Source organism: Ursus arctos, unplaced genomic scaffold, assembly GCF_023065955.2.
Source record: "Ursus arctos isolate Adak ecotype North America unplaced genomic scaffold, UrsArc2.0 scaffold_17, whole genome shotgun sequence".
Classification (NCBI taxonomy): Eukaryota; Metazoa; Chordata; class Mammalia; order Carnivora; family Ursidae; genus Ursus; species Ursus arctos.
The window spans coordinates 56112967-56137045 of NW_026622841.1; the positions used below are offsets into that span (position 1 = coordinate 56112967).

General features: G+C 39.3%; 1 protein-coding gene across 2 annotated transcripts in view; it reads left to right on the top strand.

The window, feature by feature from the left end:
- The first annotated feature begins 10033 nt into the window (after positions 1-10033).
- RALBP1 (ralA binding protein 1) overlaps positions 10034-24079 on the top strand; it is a 54518-nt gene continuing 40472 nt past the window's right edge. Inside the window, exon 1 of one of the 2 annotated variants that reach the window (XM_026495988.4) lies at positions 10034-10373. The gene's annotated coding sequence lies outside the window, so the exon portion shown is untranslated. Of the gene's footprint in view, positions 10374-10762; positions 10892-24079 lie in introns of those variants that run through there. The other variant, XM_026495987.4, reaches the window with a different exon arrangement.

Genomic DNA, 24079 nt, shown 5'->3' on the forward strand with positions numbered 1-24079 from the left:
TTTGTCTATTTCATAAGCAAATATAAGCAAATATTAAGATCTAGTTAAGTACATGTGAGCCGAAATGTTTAGGGATAAAATGTATACATGTCTGCTGTTTACTTTGAAATACATGAAAAGTGGGGAGCTTGGCTAGCTTGGTTGGTGGAGCATGTGACTACTGATCTCAGGATTGTAAGTGTGAGTCTGATGGTGGGTATAGAGATTACTCAAAAAAATAAAATCTTAAAAAAAAAGAAAGAAATATATAAAAAAATAAGATGGATTGGTGGGTGGATAAACACATGAATGGAGAAAAGATCTATGATCAAACAAATACAGTAAGATATTAATACTTGTAGAATCTAGTAGTAGGAATACATCACTGTACAATTCTGCCTGCGAACTTTTCTATGCATATAGCATTTTTCATTTAAAAAATTGGGGGAAAATACACATAAAAATTCTAATGGGGCTCAAGATATATTTTATCATGAAAGGAGTCTGTTAATGAAAATGATGTTGGGGAATATTACTCAATGCCAGATATGTCTGTCTTTTCAGTTCTTGCAAACAAATCCAGTATAAACCCAGAGATGTCTCTCAGACGAGAGAGAGACAGAGAGAAAGGGAGAAAAATGAAAGATGAAGTCAAGGTTTCCGGCTCAACATCAATAGAATTTTTAAAATGTGTCCATTAGCTACATAAACTCTACTAATAAAAAAGGAAGTATATTTTAAAATGATGATGGACAAGATTATTAGAAACATGATCCATAGAAGTCAGCCCCAAGTCCATCAAAATTCTAATAAGCCGATCAAATTTTCATTAAATAATTGACATTTATCATATATTAATTGCTTCAGTTTAGATAGTTCAGATTTATGACACTGCTACATTTTTCTGTATGTTGTATGTATGTCTTTTTAAACTTATGACATTTTGATCATCTCTATGATGCTTTTAATGCTGAAATAAATTATTATATATTTCCCTTGAAAAACGTGTGGCTTACTTTGTATCACAGTTCTCAGCAACACATTTTGGAAAAAAATGTACTACTTTTTTGGGTGCTACTTGTATTTTTAAGTAAAGAATTATATGTTAGATGAGTTTTAAAAAGTGTCTTACTATCTATATCCCATGTGAGGAAACTGTATCAGATGACCGCAGATCTGTTCAGCCTGATGGTCTGCTCTTTGCTCTGTGTTCTGAGCAGTGAAGATACAAATTACAGCTGCTTTTTCCCCCCCAAACAGAAAGCATCATTATTTTCCTCCTTCATAATGCATCATTTTCATAAATAGTTCAAACAATACAGGGACAGTGAACACATTCTCATACATATTCTGTCCAGATAACTAAGTTTGCTGTTTGCTGGATATCATGGACATCTTTCATGCCAAAAAGTAAAAATACATAGCATTTTTAAATGATACACTGTATTCTGCTGCAGTGAATATATCATAACTGATCCAATCAATTCCTGGTTGATAGACCTTTAGGTTTCAATGTTTTTATTACTAAAAATAACAATATTATAAATATTCTTGTACATCCTACACTTGTCCTATTATACCACGGGAATACGTTTTTGGATCACAGTTTATATATACTTTAAATTTTGTTAGATATCCTGAATTTCTCTCTTGAAAGTCTGTACCAATTTACAGTTCCACCAACGGTGTGAGTTTTTTAGCTACTCCTTCAGCTTCTAGAAACCTGCAGCTCCTGTCTTGCAAAGTAAAATATTTAACAAAGGAACTCTTAAATATTCACCAGAGGAACATTTCTCATCCTTATTTACCAGAAAGACTTCCAGCCATTTCAATCAAAGACTCTATAAAGGTTATTTCAATTGATACTCCTTTGTTGTAATTAGACTCACACATAAACTTCCCAGGGGATGGTAACCCACTTTATTTTTAAAAGCCTGTCTAGTTTTAAAAGCTTTCAACAGCCACTCCAAGGAAATCCTTTTGATGGCAAACTTCAAAGCCTTGTTTTGGTTAAGGCTCTTTTCTTTTTGTTTCAACTTCAATAAAAAGATGGAATACCTGATTCTTTTACTTGAAAACTAGATTTTCAGTCATTAAAAGCATGTCTCCACAAGCATAGCTGAATCCCACAGGATTGAATGCTGCATTCATTCAACAAGGTCTGACCTTTCTCCTCTGGTCTGGAAAACTCTGTGCTAGGCCCTAGAGGAAGGAGTAGGAGGGTGGGAGGGGCGGCATCTAAGGTCTGTTTGGGACAGGGACAAAACAAAACTATTAAGTGCTTTGGAAAGACTAGGAACTAACGTGAACGTTTTTGGTTGAGTCACAAATGGCGTATGCATCCCTGCAACCAGAGCCAGAACCACAGTTGTATCAGTGAAGCAGAAATTCTAATGCTCCATTAAACAACCCTGTGCAAATGAAACTTTTCAGGCTTTGTCCAATCCAACCAGACCATAGAACTTAGGTTTAGAAACTTCCCCAGGGTCATCTGTAAGTAGTTAGTGACAAACCCCAGACTCAGCTCCAAATCTATCTGACTTTGGGGAGCATTTCACTGCGTTGGTTCCTTTTTTTTCCCCAGCTTAAAATAGGAATTTTATTTTATTTTTATGTAGTTGACATATAATGTTACATTAGTTTCAGGTATACAACATGATTTGCTATTGGTATGTATTGCAAAATGATCAGTATAATAAGTCTAGTTGCCACCCATCACCAGACATAGTTACAAATTTTTCTCTTGTGATAAGAACTTTAAAGAGCTATTGTATTATTTCATATAAGGGCCAGAACCACCTTACAAAGTAGTTAGCATTAGGACTGTTTTTGCAAGTGACCTAATTGAGTTAAGAAGATATGTTCATAGAATAGAGGTCAGCAGAGTACAGCCCATGGGCCAAATCCAGTCCTTCACTTGTTTTTCTAAATAGAGAATTTTTGGAGCATAGCCACACTCATTTATGTACATATTGCCCATGGTTGCTTTTGAGTTACAGCAGCAAAACTGAGTAGTTCTAACAAAGACCATACAGCCCAAGGAAATCTAACAAACCTACTCTCTGGCTCTTTAACAAAAAATTGCTGACCCTGACGTACTTTAGGAATTACAGTCAACATTCAAACTCAGTTCTGTCAGATTCCAAATAATTTGTGCCCTATTACCTAGTCTAATTTATACAAATAAAAATTTGTACAAATTTTGGAAAGTTTTTGCCAGTATTTCTCTTCTTGCAGACACGTCAGAGGGCTGTGGTCTGGGTGATAGTACAATTACATGTTAATTAGATGTCTGCGGGGAAGGATCATCCCACAGTCACCCCAGCTGAGCTCCTTTGACCTTACCAGTCACTATAGTAACTGCAGCCTGCCAGCTGCTGGAAGTTAAGTGCAGCCACCTGGCTTCTATTGCTCTGGGACCCCATCTTGTTCATGAGTATTGATAACTCGGCTCTGGGCTTTCCTACCATCATCCCTGACCTGCAGAGAATCTTGCTGAACCCCTAAGTGATGCTGGTGCCTAAGAAGCACATCTCTAATGGCCTTGGTGACTGGTGTGTCCTGGGACCCTCCTGTGGACCATAATCCTCTGGTGGGTCTTCTGGTCACCCATAATATATCCATTCCAACATGCCTGCTTCCCTCAACCCTTTTATTCTTCCCTCTACCATCTGCAAGGGAAACTCAGACATTTCTGCTTCACTGAATGTTGGTCATTGCTTTTTGCAAGCTTCTAATTAATTGCTGCCTGAGTATCAAGTTTGCCCTGTTCCTTTTGCCAGTCAATTCAAGCAACTCTGTTGGACCCTCTTTCCTCCATTATCAGGCCCAGCATGTCCCCATCCAGGTGATTGGCCTGGTTCCCAGGATGGGTGGTGGGAGCAACTCCTGAGGAGTATACCTGGTGTATGCCGGTACTATGGAGTGATTTCTAGCATGGCCGAAGTATCAGCTTTTGCTAGGGAAGGGTGGAACATTTGAAAGTCATAGGGTTAGGAGGTGTCTACAGAGTTAGCATCCTCAATGGCCTACATCCATTTGTCTTTATTCCATATTTCAGAGTCCCAGGTTTTCCTAACCAGGACTTTGGCCTTAGCACAGCAGACTTGCCTTTGGCTGAGAATTCAAACTCATCCATGTCTGCTGTTCTACTACAAGAGATAAGGGCCTCTTTGTATGCTACCAAAAAGGCCTATGACTCTTGGCCATTAACTGCTTATTAAAGGTGCTCAGTCTCTAATTATCTCTCTGCAGGGTATTAATAAAATTTATCAGCAACCATCTAATTCAACTGCCATGGAAGACATGGTTCTCCTCATATTTCTCAAATTCCTGAGTCATTTTATCTGCAAAATTGTTCTCCTCTCCCTGGAAATTTTTTTCTAGCTCACCCCAGGTAAAGTCTTTAGCAACTGGGTCACAATCTTGTGCCAGGAGTATCTGTGCCCACCTACCACTCAGGATAGCATTTTCAATACCTGCTAAGTGGTAAGTCAATAAATCCCAAATCTCATCTTTCCATCTGTTTTCTCAGACCAAATTTCTGTGCAATTTGCAATAGTCTGAGTCCTCTGAGAGGTAAATGCCAGTATGGGACAAGACATGCAAGTAATTTATTAGGGGAAACAACTATGAGAGAAAATGAGGAGACTGGAAGAGCTATCAGTCATGATACAGGTATGACCCCTGTAAAGGAGGGAGGGAGGGAAGGAAGGAAGGAGGGGAGAGGAAGGAAGGAAGAATGAAGAAATGTCCATAACTGCAGTGCAATTCTATGAAAGTTTTGGCAAGACTATGGGCGTCTTCCAGTCTAATACACCCAGGAGAGGAATCCTGCATCTTGCAGGAATGGGCTTGCCTTAGTACTCCTGCCATTCTTAGTCACTGACTGGGGAGCAGCCAGTGTGGGAAGTGTGGCCTTGGGAAAAATGCAGTGATGTTTCTGGAATACATCATCTGGGACCACCAGTCTATTAGGATCCCTACAGCCAGAGATCCAAGAAGTACATGCCTCCACTGCCACAACTCACATGCCAAAGGAAAAGGGGAACTTCTTTTTTCTTTTATAAGAACTTACTTATTTCTAGTTTTATTGACATATATGTAAGCTTAAGGTATACAACATGATGATTTCATACATGTATCCATGGCAAAATGATTGCCATGGTAAGGTTAGTTAACTCCTCTGGGGAAAACATCTTTTAGGAGAAACTAGCAGGTTGACACACGCAACAAAATAGCCCAGCCAAACCACCCAAGAGGAAATGAGGTCCACAAGGTCCACCTACATATACAAGCTTTTTAGTTTCACACTTAAAACATAGATAGCCAAAAGTCACTGAACACTTAAGGAAAATCTCTCCTATGAAAATCAGAGACCCAAACAAACACAAACAATGGTCACAAAGCCATCAAATCACAACCTGAGAAGAATCAGAGATTTTGCAAGGAGAAGAAAACTTTAACATATGTTTCACTGCTCGGCTCAGGAAGAAAAGAATAGAACAGGATGCTATATAAAAAAAAAGAGAAAAAATTAAGAGAAATTAAAAGTATGAAACCAAATGAAAAACCTAATAAATCGGCTAAAAATATAGTTCAAGAAATTTTCCCAGAAATTTAAGAAAAAGACAAAGAGACAGAAAATAGAAGAAAAAAGACAATAAACATAAAGGAGCATTATAAGGATTCAACAGCAAATTACAGGAGTTACAGAAATACAGAAGAGAGAAGTGGATGGGGAAAAAAGTCATCAATGAGATAATTCATGAAAAGATCCCACAACTGAAATGCATGGATTTCCAGACTGAAAGGGCCTGTAAAGTGCCTAACCCACAAAAGAAAAAGACTGATTCCAGCTCAAGACATATCATTCTGAAATTTCATAAAACCATGGGCAAAATAGAGAATTTAAAAGTATTTTTTTCTTAAAGAAGTAGAAAATTTAAGGTTTTTGACTGTTTGTTTACAAAGGATCAAAAATCAGAAGAGCATTGGGTTTTTCCACAGCAACACTAGAAGCTAGAAGATCTGTAGCAAGTCTTCAATATTCTGAAGTAGAATGATTTGTAATCTGTACTTTGCCAAACCAAGTCAGTCAATTGTCAGCATAGAAAAAAGATACTTTAAAATATGTAAGGTGTGTTGGAGGCCCATAACTGGTGTATTAAATTAAGAATATGCAGATTGAAGAGGAACAAGCCACCCACACAGGGTTGGCAGGAAACTCCCTCAGGATTTGAGCTCCCACTTTGGGAAAGAGAAAACCTGGGGGTCCTTTTGACTGAAGGCACAGTTTATTGTTTTTTTGTTTTAAAAATGTTTAGAGAGAGAGAGTGTGCACGGGTGCTCCCAATGGGGGGGAGGGGGAGAGGCAGAAGGAGAAGGAGAATCTTCAGCAGACTCCCTGCTGAGCATGGAGCCCAGTTCATGGGGCTGGATCTCACAACCCTGAGATTATGACCTGAGTCAAAACCAAGAGTCCGATGCTCAACCTGCTGAGCCACCCAGGCACCCCTGAAGGTGCAGGTTTAACACATACAAAGAAAGGAAAATCACAAGATGTATTACTTACAGCTCGCAGAAGCAGGGGCTGGGGGTGGAGGGTGGGCAGTGCAGTGAGCTGGGGGAAGGGCAGTTCTCCGTCCCAGGTCACAAAGAAATGGAGGAATACTTTTAGATGTTTAGATTTATCTAGACCAAAACTATGATCCACAAACTCACGATCCAAATTATTATTATTCTAAATAACCTCAATGTTATCACTGATAACTTTAAAAAGCAAATGTTATACTTTAAATTATGACATAAATTTTACCATTTCTTCCCTCAGAAATGATTAGATGAAGCACTGCCTTTGCAGCATATAATGGGAATAATTTTGCTACAACAGGTAGAAGCTTATGAGGTAAATTTTTTATGTGAATCAGCTTTGTAGTTTTTTTACTCCTAGAAAATCTTTAGGATTAGAGAGGACTGGAGGGAAGATAGTAGACTGCATTTATACTTACATTTGATTTATGATTGTTTCAATCAAAAAGTGTCAATTCACACTAATTTACAGACGTTGGAGGTTATAAAATAATTCTTGCAGGAGCCAAGGAGATTCAAGAATTCTTATCATAGATTGCAAATAAATGGCCACAAATTCTTTCCAGTGCCTCTATGTAGGTGGAGTCTATTTCTCCATTCTTTGAATCTGGAGCTTGGCCTATGACTTGCTTTGATCAATGGGACATTAGTAAATGACATGCAAACACTTAAAAAGTATTTGTGTGCTGAGAATACAAACAAGCCTTTGCAAGATGAGAGACCACTGCAGAGAGAAGCTCAGCCATCCCAACTGCCCCAGGTGAGTCTAACTCCCACCTAATCCACCAACTGACTATAATTGCAAGAGCAGCAGAAGAGTTTAACGCCACTGAGTTCTGGGGTGAATTGTTGCAAAGAGCAAATATGAACTCATATAGTTCTGACACCTGTTTTTGTCATGAGCTCTAAATATTGTATCTTTTATACGATATGTAAAACTACAACATTTTATTATATTATTAAATATATATTTAATAATATAAAAATAAGAAATTTCAACTGTGTAACAGTGCTATGAGCCAGTGAACTGTTTAGGTGCTAGTCCCAAGGATACAGGCAACAGACATTGGGCCTTTCTACTCTGTTCATCCAAGTGTGGGGTTGTCTTTAGAATATTTAATCCAATTCTCATATCTTAAAAAAAAAAAACAGCATTATTGAGATATAATTCATGTACCATAAAATCGACCCTGTTAAAGTGTATAATTCATGAAGGATATTCTTTCTTGTGATGTTGTTGGTTTTGTTACCAGGGTGATATTGGCCTCATAAAATGAATTGAGGAGTGTTCCTTACTCATCTATTTTCTAAAAGGGTAATAATAGATTTGGTATTATTTTTTTTCCCTTAAAACGTTTGATAGACCACCAGTGAAGACATCTGACTTGGGTTTTTCCTTGTGGGAAGATTTGTATTTACTGATTCAAGTTTTTTACCTTGATATGTCTATTCAGATTTTTTACTTTTTTCTTTAGTTAGCTTTGGTAATTTGTTCTCTTTAGGAATGCCTCCATTTTCAGCTATTTTTAAAATTACCAGAATTATGATGTTCATAACATTCCCTTATAATACTTTTCTTTTTTTTTTTTTTCCCTTATAATACTTTTCATTTTTGTAAGCTCTATAGTGTTGTCCCTCTTCATTTCTCATTTTGGTAATTTATGTCCTTTTTTTCTTAGTCCAGCTAAAGGTTTATCAACTTGATATTTTTCAAAGAGCTGGCTTTTGGGTCTTTTTCTCTATTTCCTTTTGGGTTTGATTCATTGATTCCTATTTTTATCCTATTTCTTTATTTCTATTTAATTTAGGTTTGATTCACTCCTCTTTTGCTACTTTCTTGAGATAGCAGCTTAGATTATTGTCTTCCTTCTAATGTAAGCACTTAATGCTATTAATTTCCCTCTAAGCACAGTTTTGGCTGCTTCCCTTAAATTTGATATGTTGTATTTGTTTCCATTCAGTTCCAGATACTTTCTAATTTTCCTTGTGATTTCTTCTTTGACCCATGGGTTATTTAGAAATATGTTCATTTCCAGATATTTGGGGGTTTCTCAGGTTTCTGTTTTTGCTAATTTAATTCCACTATTGAAAGAGAACGTGTCTTGTATGTTTTCAGTCCTTTAAAATTTATAGGAATTCGTTTTGTGGCTTACCATATGATCTATTCTGGACAATGTTTCATTTGTTTGAAAAGAATGTGTATCCTGCTATTGTTGGAGTTTTCTGTGTATGTCAAATATTTCAAGTTGGTTGATACTGTAATGCGGGTCTTTTATACCAATCTTGACTTTCTCCCTTGTTCATTGTTGAGGCAGAAATTTAAAACCCCAACCACAACTGAATTGTCAATTTATCCTTTCACTGTTTTACATGTATTAGAATTTCCTTCCTTTTTAAAGCTAATATTGAATATGCTAACCATTGGTAATTTAAGTGCTTAAAGCACTTAAAGAAGAGCTATGCAAACCTTGGCCTCTGAAACTGAAACCAGAGTCTTCATGCTTGTTAGCTCTCGCTTCCTCTCCCTTCCCATCCCACCCTCCCCTCCGGTTTTGACCTCATTTATTGCTACTGCAGAAAAGATTATAATGTGAAGAACAGGGCCATCAGCAGTTACCTCAATAAAAAGCTTTTTTTCTCCTCCCTTTTCTGTGTTCATATAGCTATTTCAAGCAAGAGCTCAATAATGCCCAACTCAGGTCAGTGCCTATCCCTTGGCCCAATTAGTGTTGCTAGAAGCAGAGTATTATTAACTGGCATTGTCCCATGCCCATTTCAGTGGTCAGAGGACACTCTCCTGTTGCCAGAGGGGCAAAAAAAAAAAAAAAAACCAAAACAAAAACAAAAAACAAAACAAAACAAAAACAACAACAACAACAAAAACCCAACCAAAAAAAACCCCAAAAAACTTCCCAAGCAATCAGAAAACAATGGCTACCACAGACCATGTTGGTATCTAATTGTAGGAGGCTCTAGTCAGGCTTAGGTGGCTGAGTAGAAAAAGTGGTGTACAAGGGAGAGACCAACCTATTGTCAAATCTGTCAGCTTATCTGGGAGGTATAGCGTCGCAGGACGGATTACGTAGGTTAATCCACATTATACAATGAAGTTCTAAAGAGAGTATTATTGCACGTAAGAATGCTAATAATTGGGAAGGGCATTTATCCCAAATTACATCTTTCCCCTAATAATCAGCCAACATCTATAAAACAAGAACACTTCAAAAGACCCTATTTCCAGCCATGCATTAGCAGAATAATTCTTCAAGTTTTGCTTAGGATTCCTGGAGGAAATTTAATTATTTTCAGCCTTTCCCACGATTCAGTTATTCTCTTTGCAACCTAAACATGCGGCCGGGCAGTTCTAATTCAGGTGTTGTCTGCAATTGTTGAGCCAAAGAGGGCGGTGGAAGACAGTCCCGCAGCCTAGCTCGAACCAGGGGCGGGCCCTTGTCAACACCCATTTTAGGAATTCTCAGCGGGGTCCCGACACAGTTTTATGCAAGTTTCTCCTCAGAGGCCCATGGCGCTTCTTTTAACGAAAGCCCACAGCAAGAGTCTCCACCCCAAGCAAAAGATTCCCCACCCAGTCCAAGGCCGGGAAGATGCCCCACCCAGCCGCAGGCTGGGCCGGCCTCCTAGGCTGGTTTAACTGGTTAGGACGACAGAAGCCTGGGGCACAAAAGATCTGCACTTCGGGAGTTGAGGAGCAGCCGGCCAGAACGTGGAGAGGAAACGTCTTTCCTTTCTCAAAACCACCGCAGCCGATGCCCCCAAGCCGTCTTCACTGATTCTCGCTCAGGGTAGGTGTTACATCCCACCCAGTCCCCCAAGACCAGGAACTGCGCAGGCGCCGGCAGAGTCCTAGCGCGGCGCATTCTCTCGCGCGCTCCCTCAGTCTCCTCAGCGAGCCTCCGGGCCGAAGGAGGCGCGGTGCTTCCTGGGTGTTGTAGTGTCCTTCCTTGACGAAGGGCCGTCACGTAAGCTGGGCCCTTGGTGTCCGGGTACTACGTCTCCCAGCGTACTGCACGCGAGGGCACCAGGCGTTTGCCCTTGACGGCTTTAGCCGTCAGCGCAGAGAGGAGGACCCGGGAAGCCGGCAGCGGCGGGAGGAGGGAATGCGCGTGCGCGTTGGGCCGGCTCGTCGCGTTCTGTCCCAATCATTGTAAACAGGCGGAGGCTGGGGCGGGGTGGGAATGGGGCGCCCGAGGCCGGCTAGGGGCGAAGCGCAGGAGGCGCCTACGGTGGCTGCGGCGGCACCGTGAGCGCGAGGAGGAGGCGGCTGCGGCGGGGGCGGGCTGTCGCGCGGCGGCAGGCACAGGTCAGTGGCGGGCAGCGGTGGCTTGCGGAGGTCGTGGCGGTGCCCCTCGCGTGCCCGGGGAGCCCTCTCCGCACCCACCTCGCAGCGGCGTCTGTCAGCGTGCGGGGCTGGGCGCTCGCCGCGCGCGGAGCGGGAGTTGGGGGTGGGGGGCGTGGCTGCCCCGAGTGCGGGTTCATCCCGGGCAGGCTTCTCCCCAGTTCTCGCTCCGTTGCCGGTCGTTTCTCCCCCTTGCCGGCCGGGCCTCCCTCGTGGCATCCGCATTTGTGATTTGGTGCTCTCGGGGTCCGGAGGAGGAGAGTCAGGAACCGGGCCCCTCCCCACTTGAGTCTCCAGGCCTTAGGGCAGCTCTTGGGCACCGGAACGGAGGAGAGGGGATTCTGTCTTTTATATAATCACTATTTTTTAAAATCACACTCGGAATATTGACCCGTCTCCAGGACTTGCCCAGTGAACTAGGAAGAGGCTCTTAATGTTTCCCACCCCTGGCACGGAAGCTGTGGGGCTCCTTTGGGTGCTGCCGTCTTTCGTTCAGGTTTCAGTGCGAATGGACGGAGTTGAGAATTATTTTTACAACTCATTTTCAAGTATGCTTGTGCCAAAATGCTGTTATTGAGGTCACCTTTTTTTTTCTTTTTTAAATTTATCGTTATGAGAGTGAAACAGGTTTTACAAAATATTCCACGCCCCAGTCAACCTGAAATAATTACCGTGTTTCGAGTTTTCGGGTTCATGACTTCAGAGCCTCCCTCTTGACCAAGCAGCTTGTTTCCTCTAAGGCCTAGTAGAGTTCTTGAAAATAATTAAAATGTTAACTCGAGATACTTTGTGCACTGTAGGAGAAGTACAGTCGTTTGGACATGGAGTTCACACACCATCTAGCCTCGTTTGAAAAGCTTTCACTGAATATTTTGTAGAGTGGAGTGGGCATGTTCACATGGTGCAGCACTTTCGGTAGCATTCCATCATACTTGGCAGTTATTCATAAAGTATTTAAGTGGTGATAAGGAGCAAGCTTACTTTTGGTTTGTGATTATAGGGGCAGCCCTTCTAAATGAAAAAAATGGGACTGTGAATAAGAAAAGTAACCTCTCTTGACGCCTTCCTAGTTGTCTTGGTGATTTAATTGTTCCTTTCTGAGTGTCTTTCTGAAAATGAGTAATTGCTGTCAACTGTACCGGCAGTAGGAGAGGTAGGAAGGAAGTTAGAGTGGTTCCCACTTTTCAAAGTGACCCATAGATTTAAGTGGGGTAGACTAACAGTAACCACTGAGAAGTAATTCTTTGAACAAAGTATCTTGAAGCAAATATGACGTAACTTAATTTGCTCTCTTCAAAATAGTATCTCTCATTTTAGATCTAATTTAGAAAACTAGATGTGTTATCAGAAAATGAATATTAACTTTAATTTGTACACTTGTATTTGCATGGCTGTTTGCTTGGCAAGGGGAGATTGGGCCTGAATGTAACCCAAAAGTATGTTCTTTCTTTTTTGGAAGAAACTTCGTGATAGAAACTTAAGTCAGTATATGTGGAAGGAATAAGGAGGAATGGGGGTCATTTTGTGTAGAGGAATTACTGTGTAGGAGGTACTATGCCAGGTGAAGAGGACTTACGGATGGATAAAGCAGTGCCCCTGCTTTCTGGATGATAAGGCTTTATTTCTTACTTGAACTGTTTGCAAGTACAATATGTTTTTAAGGTTACTTTGGAGAAAGTATGGGGGTGTAGAGGGTATACAAAGGAGATAGTGATCAGTTTCCTAAGGGAAGAGAAGGAGAGATTGAGGAAGGTCGCAGTGGTAAGGAAAAAGTATGTATAGGTGGGGATGAAAACAGTAAGGATGGGCATTTAGGTAGAAGGAACAGTGTAAACAGAAGCATGGGAGTCTAAGCTTCCATAATGAGTTGTAGGATCTGCAGGTGTAGCTAGTAGGCAGGGGCCAAATGATGGATAGTCTTATACACAGTTGAAGTAGTTTCAACTTTTATCTTGTAAGTAAATACAAGTCACTGAGACAGGATAAAGAAAACAGAAGCCTAAGCCAGCTCAGCCCATTTTAACTCCTTGCTGTGTGTCACATTAGGTACTTTATGCTTTGTGTCCTTAAACTTAAAGGTTTAGGCATGACTAAGGCAGAAAATGAGGGAAACAAGGGGTGCCTGGGTGGCTCAGTCAGTTAAGTGTCTGCCTTTGGCTCAGGTCATGATCCCAGGGTCCTCGGTTTGAGCCCTGCATTGGGCTCCCTGCTCATCAGGAAGTCTGCTTCTCCCTCTGCAGTTCCCCCTGCTTGTGCTCTCTCGCTTTCTCTCTGTGAAATAAATAAATAAATAAAAATAAATAAATAAAATCTTTTAAAAAAAGAAAGAAAATGAGGGAAATGAACTTAAGGCAGAAGGAAAGCTGGATGTGATTAGGGAGAGCATGGAACACTTTGAAGAGCCAGAAGTCATTCTCTGCAAGTATAGCATTGGGTTTATGGTGGTAAGTAGCACAAGATGACGCTGCACAGATAGATCCTTGAGTATTGCATGACATTCTAAGCATTCTAGAATTTTTTCCTTATAGATAATAATAGAGTTTATGAATTTTAATCAGGAAAGAGTCATGATAAGGTTTTCCTCTTGGAAAGATCATTCTGGTATTGTAGAATGCAGATTTCGGAAGGGATGGAGGGAAGATGCGTCAGGGTGCAGAAAGACTGGCTAGGAGTTTTTGTAATAATTGAGGTGACAAGGCCCTAAAATAAAGTAGAGTCGGTGGAGATACAAAGGCATAGGTTAACAGCAGAAACATTTAGAAGGTAGAATTCATAGGATTCAGTTGCAGTTGGATTTTAACTTGGGCCATTGAACAGACAGTGGTAAAGTTGACCCTTGAACAACGTGGGGGTTAGAGGTGCCAACCCCCCTTGCAGTCTAAAATCCATGTACAACGTTTGACTCCCCCAAAACTTAACTACTAATAGCCTGGTGTTGATTGAAGTCCTACAGATAACATAAGGTCAATTAACACATACATGTTATATGTATTATATACTGTATTCTTACAATAAAACTAGAGAAAAGAAAATTTACTAAAATAATAAAGACAAAAATATGTTTATAGTACAGTACTGTATTTATCAAAAAAAAAAAAAAAAAAGACCACATCTGAGTAGCTACCACAAAGCTCAAACCCATGTTTAAGGGCCAGCTCTGTACTGAGAAAGGGACTTAAGGAAGAGGAGCAGGCTTGGGGAGGAACAGTGTTTTAGCTTTTGGAAATATCAAGTGGGAGTTGTCCGTAAAACATCCAGGTGGAAACATCAGCTACAGAGTTGGGGTGTGGGTTTGGAGTCAGATCTTGCTATGAGAGTCAGCAGGCAATATTATACGTGATAGCTGCAACCTTTGATTTACATAATACCATGTAGGAAGACTTTACCAGTGGAGAATAGTTCTGGAAATAGACAATGGAGAACATTTACAGCTAAATTGAGGAAGAAGATCTGAAAGGGAAATTCCTAAGTGTTTAGAGATTAAGAGAAATCATGAGAAAATGTCACAGAAGCCAAAATGGAATCATTTCAAAAGGAAGCTATGCTTCACAACCAACTCTCCAGAAAAAAAGAAAAAATTTAAGAAAGCTATACTTCAAATGCTTTGAGAACTTGAGTGAAACAAGGATTATTAGGAGTCTGTTGAATTTGATAACTAAGTAAAAGCAGTTTTGTAACATTCTGCGTAACGCTACCATTTGGGGAAGGAGCTAGTTTCTTTGAATTGAGAAGTTAATGGGAGATCAGAGAGTGAAGAAAGTAAATGTGGATTAGTTCAAGAATAAACAAATCTTAGCTGTGAAGGGAAGAATGGAAAGAGGTGTTAGCAGACGGTAAAAAGGCTTGAGAGAGTGATTTTTAACATGGCAAGGACTGAACCTGCTTTTTTCTTATGACAGTTTAATTGAAATGTGATTCATATGATGTAAAATTCATCCCCTTAAAGTGTACAACTCAGTGGTTTTCAGTATATTCACAGAATTGTGCAGCCATCTCCACAGTCAACGCTAGAATGTTTTCATTACCTCAAAAAAGAAACCTTTTACTCATTATCACTCACCATTCCCTCTCCTCCCACCCATTAGTAGCCACTGATCTGCTGCTGTCTCTGGATTTGCCTATTCTGGACATTTCATATAGATGGAATCACATATATGATCATTTGTGACTGACTTCCTTTACTCAGTATAATGTTCTCAGGGTTTATCCATATTATAGCATATACCAGGATTTCATTTCTTTTTATTGCCAAATAATCTTCCATTGCCTGGTTATACCATGTTTTGTTTATCCATTGATCAGTTGGTGACTATTTGAGTTGTTTCTACTTTATGGCTTTTGTGAATAATGCTGGTATGAATATTCATGTGCAAGTTTTTGTGTGGATGTATGTTGCTCCTAGGTGTATACCAAGGAATAGAATTGCTGGATCATATGGCTATTCTTATGTTTAACATTTTGAGGAATTGCCAAACTGTTTCCCATCATTTCATTATGCAGTGTAAGGATTCTGCTATCTCCACATCTTCACCAACACTTGTTATTTTCTAGCTTTTAAAATTTTAGCAATTCTAGTGGGTGTGAATTGGTATCTCATTGTGGGTTTGATTTGATGATGATGACCATCTTTTCATGTGCTTGTTAGCCATTTGCCTATCTTCTTTGGAAAAATATTCGTTATTTGCCCATTTTAAAATTGGGTTATTTGTCTTTTTGTTGTTGAGTTTTAAGAGTTCCTTTATATAGGGGCGCCTGGGTGGCACAACGGTTAAGCGTCTGCCTTCGGCTCAGGGCATGATCCCGGCGTTCTGGGATCGAGCCCCACATCAGGCTCCTGCGCTATGAGCTTGCTTCTTCCTCTCCCACTCCCCTGCTTGTGTTCCCTCTCTCGCTGGCTGTCTCTGTCTCTGTCGAATAAATAAGTAAAAAATCTTAAAAAAAAAAAAAAGAGTTCCTTTATATATTCTGGATGATAGATCGTTATCAGAATAGGATGTGCAAATACTTTCTTCCATTCTTCAGGTTCTCTTTTTACTTTCTTGATAGTACCCTCTGATGTACAAAATTTTTAAATTTTGTTGAGATACAGCTTATAAATTTTTTTTCTTTTGTTACACATAATTTTGGTGTCATATCTAAGAATCCATTGTCAAATCCAAGGATATGAAAATTCTTATAAAAGTTTTTGGTTTTAGGTTTTATATTCAGGTGTTGATTCATTCTGAGTGGAAAGCCAGTTGTTTCATCCCCATCTGTTGAAGAGACCATTTTTTTCCCCATTGAATAGTCTTTACACCCTTGTTGATAATCAGTTGACCATAGATGTTTGTGTTTATTTCTGGACTCTCAAATCGATTCCATAGTTCTTTATGTTTATACTAATGTGAGTACCACATTGTTTTGGTTACTCTAGTTTTGTATTACCTTTTGAAATCAGGAAGTCTGAGTCTTCCAACTCTGTTTTTTTTGCTTATTCTTTGTGGCTATTTAGGGCCCGTTGCAATTCCATATTAAACTGAGGATCAGCTTTTCTGTTGCTGCAAAAGAGATTGTTGAAATTTTGATAGAGTTTGCTTTAAATCTGTACATCCCTTTGAGTTACTTTGTGACTTCCAGTCTGTGAAAAGGCTGTAGTCTCTATGTTGTACCTTTTACCCCTGCAAATGGATTTTTTTTTTAAATTTTGTTTTTGGAGTCTTTGTTTCTAGTGTGTGGATATATAGTTTATTTTCTGTCTTCATCTTGTATCCTGTAACTTTGTTAAACTCATTTATTAGCTCCAATAATTTCCTAGTATATTCTTTTGGGTTTACTGTGTAAATCATGTCATCTGTGAATGAATAGAGACAGTTTACTTCTTTCTTTCCTAATGTGAATGCATTTATTTTACTTTTTAAAAAGATTTTATTTATTCATTTAATGTGTGCACACGAGCGGGGGGTCGGGGGAGAGGGAGAAGCAGACTCCCCCACTGAGCAGGGAGCCTGATGTGGGACTCAATCCCAGGACCTAGAGATCATGACCTGAGTTGAAGGCAGACACCCAACCAACTGAGCCACCCCGGTGCCCCGCGTGCATTTTATTTATTGATTTTTTTTTTTTTTCATAATTGTCATTGCTTGAACTTCCAGTTCGGTGTTGAATAGAAATGGCAAGGCAAACCTCTTTGTCTTCTTCCTGGTCTTAGGTGGAAAGCTTCCAGTCTTTGACCATTAACTGTAATGTTAACTGTGGGTTTTTCAGTGATGCTCTTTATCAGTTGCCTTCTATCCCTACTTTGTCAGATGTTCTGTTAAATGTTTGTTAATATTTCTACATATTTTTTAATTAAAAACACTTTTTTCTATTTTTGATTTTCAGTGTCATTTCATTGTGGTCAGAGAACATATTTTGTGTGCTTTCAGTCTTACAAACTTTATTCAAGTTTGTTTGGGGCCCAACATAACTATGTTTTGATGAATGTTCCAAGTGCACTTGAGATGAATCTGTATTATGCTATTGTTGAGTGGAGTGTTCTGTAGATGTCTGTTAGGTAGAGTTTGTTTAAAGTATTGTTCAAGTCTCTCTTCCTTATTGGTGTTGTCCACTTGGTCTATTCATTATCAAAAGGGGGATATTGAAGTCTTCCAACTATTGTTGAACTGTTTCTCCTTTCAATTTATAGTCAGTTTTTTTGTTCCATGTCTTTTAGGGTTCTGTTATTAGGTGTGTATACATTTATAATTGTTATCTTGTTGACAGACCTACCCTTTTATCATTATATAGTATTCTTTGTCTCTTGTAATAGATTTTGTCTTAAAGTTTATTTTGTTTGGAATTAGTATAGTTAGTCATCCCAGCTGTCTTTTGGTTACTGTTAGCATGAAGTATCTTTTTCCATCCTTTTACTTTCTTTTTTAAATTAAATTAAATTTTAAAAGATTTTTTTATTCATTTGAGAGAGAGAGCACGCAAGAGCATAAGTGTGGGGGGGAGGGTCAGATAGAGAGGGAGAGCAGACTCTGTGCTGAGCAGGGAGCCCGATGCAGGGTTCAGTCCCAGCACCCTGGGATCATGACCCGAGCCAAAGGCAGACACTCAACTGACCGAGCCACCCAGGCACCCCCATCCGTTTAAGGCACACAGCTTGTGTCTTAGAACTTGAGTCTTTTGTGGGCAACATATAGTTGGATCTTTAAAAAAAAAAAAAAAAAATCGGTTTTGCCACTATCTGCCTTCTAATTTTAGGAATTTAACCAATTTACCTTTAAAGTAATTACTGATTAGGAGGAATTTCTGCGTTATTGCTGTTTGTCTTCTATATATTTTATATCTTTTTTACTCTTCAATTCTTCCATTACTGCCTTCTGTGTTTCTTTGCAGTGTATTATTTTAATTCCTTGTATCTTATTTACTATATATTTTTGAGTTATTTCTTAGTGGTTGCCCTAGGATTACAATTAACATTTTAATTTGTAATAGTCTAGTTCAGATTAATACCATTTTAATTTCATCAGTGTATAAAAACTGTACTCCTATAGCTCCACTCCCCCTTATGGTGCTTTTGTCACAAGTTGTATCTTTATACATTGTATGCCCATCTGATAAAAAATTGTTCCTTTATGCAACTGTCATTCAAATCAAAAAGGAGAAAAGAGATACAGATGAAAAATACATTTATATTTTAAATTTTTTAAAGATTTTATTTATTTGGGGGAGAGAGAGAGAGAACGCATGTGCGCACAAGTGGGGGCAGGGGCAGAGGGAGAGGGACAAGCAGACTCCCTGCTGAGCAGGGACCCGGATGCGGGGCTTAATCCCAGTACCCTGAGATCATGATATGAGCTCAAGTCAGGCACTTAACTAACTGAGCCACCCAGGTGCCTGGAAAATACATTTATACTGTCTTTTGAAAGTGTATGTCTTTGGACCAAAAACCTTGAGAGGAATGTCTTTTTTTTTTTTTTTTAAAGATTTTATTTATTTATTTGACAGAGATAGAGACAGCCAGTGAGAGAGGGAACACAAGCAGGGGAGTGGGAGAGGAAGAAGCAGGCTCATCGCAGAGGAGCCTGATGTGGGGCTCGATCCCAGAACACCGGGATCACGCCCTGAGCCAAAGGCAGACACTTAACTGCTGTGCCACCCAGGCGCCCCAAGAGGAATGTCTTAATATGTCTTTTATATTTGATATAATATGTTTTGATATGTCTTTTATATTTACCTATGTAGTTACTTCTATCAATGTTCGTTATTTCTACATGTGGATTCAAGTTACTGTCTAGTGTCCTTTCATTTCAGCATGAAGGACTCACTTTAGCATTTCTTGTAGGATAGATCCATTAGCAATGAATTCTTTCAGATTTTCTTCCTTTGAGAATGTATTGTTTTTTTCGTTCAATTTTGAAGGATAATTTAACAAGATAAAGATTCTCAGTTGATAATTTTACAAGATAAAGATTGTTAGTGTTTTTTCCTTCTGAAACTTTGATTATGTCATCCCACTGCCTTCTGGCCTTTATGGTTTCTGATGAGAAGTCACCTGTTAATGATATTGAGGATCCCTTGTATGTGATGAGTCACTTCGTTCTTGCTTCTTTCAAGATTCTCTCTTTGTCTTTGAACTGCTTGATGAAGATGTGCCTCAGTGTGAATTTCACTGAATTTCTCCTGTTTGGAGTTTGGAGAACTTCCTGGATATATAGATTAATATATTTCATTAAGTTTGAGACATTTTTAGTCACTATTTCTTCAAATATTTCTGCTCTTTTCTCTCTTTCCTCTCCTTTTGGGACTGCCATTATGCTTGGTGTGCCAGATGGTGTCCCACAAATCTCTTAGGCTTTCTTATATTTTCTTCATTAATTTTTGTGTCTGATCCCCAGATATATTTCAGTTGACCTCTCTTTAAGATTACTGGTTCTTTGTCCTGCCTTCTCAAATCTGGTGTTGAGCCTTTATAGTGAATTTTTCATTTCAGTTATACTTTTCAACTCCAGGATTTCTATCTGATTGTTTTAAAAATAATTTCTCTTTATTAATATTCTTCATCTGGTGAGCCAGAGTTCTTATGCTTTCCTTTAGTTCTTTAGGCATAATTTCCTTTTGCTTTTGAACATATTTAAAACAGATTTAAAGTCGTTGTCCACTAAGTCTAATGTTTTCCTTAAGGAGAGTTTCTAGTGATTGCTTTTTTCCCTTGTGTATGGACTGTTCCTTCTTGTTTCTTTATATGCGTGTAATTTTTTGTTGAAGTTGGACATTTTGAGTATTATAATATGGCAGCTGTGGAAATTAGGCTCCTCTTTCTCCAGAAGTGTTGCTAGTTGTAGTTGTAGTTGTTGTTAGTTTAAGAACTTTCCTGAACTAATTTTGTAAAGTACGTATTTGTCACGTGTGCCCACTGAAGTTTGTGTCTGTGTTCTGTCAGCTAATGATTGGACAGGTATTTCCTTAAACATTTGGTACCAAAAATGTCTCCCAATATCTTCAGAAGGGTGTTGTGCTTCTGTTGGAATATTTTATTCCTTGAGCACTCAGCCACCCTACAACTCTGGTTAGCCTTAATTTCCTGTTTGCGTAGAGGTCAAGGTCATCCAGAAGTGAGAGTGTAGGGACTTCTTGGGTAGGATAAACTCAGTGAGATCCACACCGACAATCTTAATCAAACAGTTGAAAGACAAAGAGAGAATCTTGAAAGAAGCAGGAGTGAAGTGACTCCTCACATACAAGGAATCCTCAGTATTATTTAACAGCTGACTGTTCCAACTTCTTACCAGAAACCGTAGAGGCCAGGAAGTGGTGGAATGACATAGTCAAAGTACTGAAAGAAAAAAACTGTCAACCAAGAGCTGGCAAAATTCCTGAGCATGTGCACAGCTCTGGGCATGCATGTTGCATCCTAGATTCCCAGGAATCTGTTGAAGCTGTTCAAGGTCCTTATTTCTCAAAATAGCTCATTGCACAGCCTTTCCTCTCAAGGTTTTGGTCAGTTTATTTGCACCAACTGTTATTTATTGCATCAGGCAGCAAGTACTGAAAACGTCTGCTTGTATATGTTTTTGACAAACACCCCTTGTGTCCTGTAGTGGCTTTAGCTTGGGGGATGTCTGAATTAGCAGCATTAGGTGAGTTAAAGCAAGACTTTTCACATGTATTCCAGGGAGCCATTAGATTGGTCAAAACAAATGATTTCAGTTTGTTTCCAAATGAGGTTTGTTTTGCTGTACCAGTAGTACCAGGAATATGGGCTGTTGTTTTCGCAGCCACCACTGATCTAGCCCAGGACAGGACGAGAGTAAGTTAAATGCCGCAAAGGCCTATGTTCTTACTAAGATTTAGCTGTTTTTCTTGAATAAGTACCCCCTGGATTGCTATAAGCTTTTGGTTTAGTTTCTGGTGTTCTGGAAAAGTTGATTCTGACAGTTTTTTGTTGCTTTTGCTGTTTCTTATGCCAGCATTTTGCCAACGTTACTCCCATCTATTTATTATACTACACTTGTTTTCAGGCTACCTGTATGTATGAGTATAAAGTGAATTTCATGTTTCACGTAGCATACAATGGGTCAGAGTATTCTCTTTCTCAGTGCTTTATTTTTCAAGGATTTTAGGTGCTTAAAGAGATGCAATATAAATAAAGGTTTTCTGGCTGTTATAAACACTACGTAAGCACCCTTTAATTACATTTTTGCTTACTTTGTGTAATTTGTGGATAAAGTTTTGATAGTGGAATTGCTAGGTGAGAATATTAATTTTTGATAGGTTTTGCTAAATTGCCCTTTTAAATGTATCAGTTTACACTTTCACCAGTAGTATATGAGGGTGTTTGTTTCTTCACACCTTTCCATTATTGGGTATTTAGACCTGTTCATCTTCAGAAAATTTGTGGTTGAGAAAGAGCATCTCTTTAATTTCCTATTCCTTCATTTTAAAAATATTTTTTAAAAAAAGATTTATTTATTTATTTTAGAGAGAGAGGGTGGGGGGAGGGTCAGAGGGGGAGAGAGAGAGAGAAAATCTCAAGCAGAGCATGGAGCATGGAGCATGAAGCCTGACACGGGGCTTGATCTCGCAACCCTGAGATCATGACCTGAGCCAAAATCAAGAGTCAGATGCTTAATTGACTGAGTCACCCAGCCACCTCCGTTTTTAAAAATGTCTTTTTTTGTGTGTATTTTGTATTTATACCTTCTATCGTTTTTTTGTTTTCCTTTTTAAGAAAAATTTATAAAATATTTGTCATGTTCTAGGGACACCTGGGTGGCTCAGTTGGTTAAGCGTCCAACTCTTCCTTTGATGTCAGGTCATGATTTCAGGGTCGTGAGATTGAGTTCTGTGTCAGGCTTGGCGCTTAGCAGGAAGTCTGCTTGAGATTTTCTCTCCCACTCCCCCCCGCCCCCCGGTCCCCTGCTTGTGCATGTGTGCTCACTGTCTCTCTCAAAGTCTTTTTAAAAATGTTAATGATTTGTAATAAAACTGTTAAAGAATTTGTTTATGATGTTTTCAAAATGAACTTAAAAGGGGCGCCTGGGTGATTCAGTCAGTTAAGCATCTGCCTTCCACTCAGGTCGTGATCTTGGGGTCCTGGGATCAAGCCCCGCATCGGGCTCCCTGCTCACCGGGGAACCTGCTTCTCTCTCTCCTCCCCACTCGTGCTGTCTGTCTCTTAAATAAAATATTTTAAAAAATGTACTTAAGATTTTTTGAAGGGTTTTCAAATGGACAAAGAGAAAAGGCAGAAAAAGCTTCCTTTTTCATAGTCTTGTAAAAGGGAGAAATATAGTTTAGAAAATGGCAAGTTTTGTCCAAACATCTTTATGCTCTTTTTTATAGTTAATTAATAGCACAATTGAATATTGGCTAATATTACTGCTAACTGACTATCTACTGTATATGAGGAATTTCATTTTATTTATCTTGGGAACGCCTTGCCAGATGTCAACATTCTTTTGTACAGATAAGGAAATTTGGTCCCTGAAAGTTGATGGTGTTCAGTCAAAATCCATAGCTGTGTTCCAGACAGAGCTAAGATTTGAATACAGATCATCTCTCAGACTTCAGAGCCCATATACTTCTTATATACCAAATTATCTCTCCATCAGGGTATTTCCCAGTTTCCTTACAGAGAGAAGGGGCCTGGGTGAGACAAATAATACAGTTGTGTTTTTCTCAGTCATTAAAGATAGTACCAAAGGAATAGCATTTCTTAGTATGTTCTTGCAGAGATGTTTTATATACATACAAAGAATGTATGTATGCACATACAAAGGATACATATAAGTATGTATCCTTTAAAAGAAGACTATTTTATTTTATTTATTTTTTTTTTTTTAAAGATTTTATTTATTTATCTGACAGAGATAGAGACAGGCAGCGAGAGAGGGAACACAAGCAGGGGGAGTGGGAGAGGAAGAAGCAGGCTCATAGCAGAAGAGCCTGATGTGGGGCTCGATCCCAGATCGCCGGGATCACGCCCTGAGCCGAAGGCAGACGCTTAACCGCTGTGCCACCCAGGCGCCCCTAAAAGAAGACTATTTTAAAGAGAGTGCACACACATGAGCAGGAGGAGGGGCAGAGGGAGAGAGACAATCTCAAGTGGGCTCCGCACTCAGATGCAGGGCTCAATTCCATGACCCTGAGATCACGACCTGAGCCGAAATCACAGGTCATTCACCCAGCCGACAGAGCCACCCAGGTACCCCAAATATGTAAACGTCCTATTCTAAACAGTTTTTTTTTTTTTAAGATTTATTTATTAGAGAGAGAGAGAGAGAGCATGCAGTGGTGAGGGGCAGAGGGAGAGGGAGAGAAAGAATCCCAAGCAGACTCCCCGTTAATCGAGGAACCCGATGCAGGGCTCAATCTCATGACCCTGAGATCATGACCCAAGCCAAAATCAAGAGCTGGCCAACCAACTGAGCCACACATGCACCCCACTATTCTAAACACATGGAGCAAGGAAATTTGTATTTGTTGAGCACTTGCTGTGTGCCAGGTACTAGACCTATTTATATTTGAGTGAAGTCCTTAAAACTGGTTGCCTTGAAAAGTACAAATATTTAAAAACTAAGCTTTTACGTAAAAGATTATTGAAAACAAAAATATTAGTAAAACTCATTTGGAATTGCTTTCAGAGCTAATACCATGATATAATGAAATATGGCAGTTCATTAT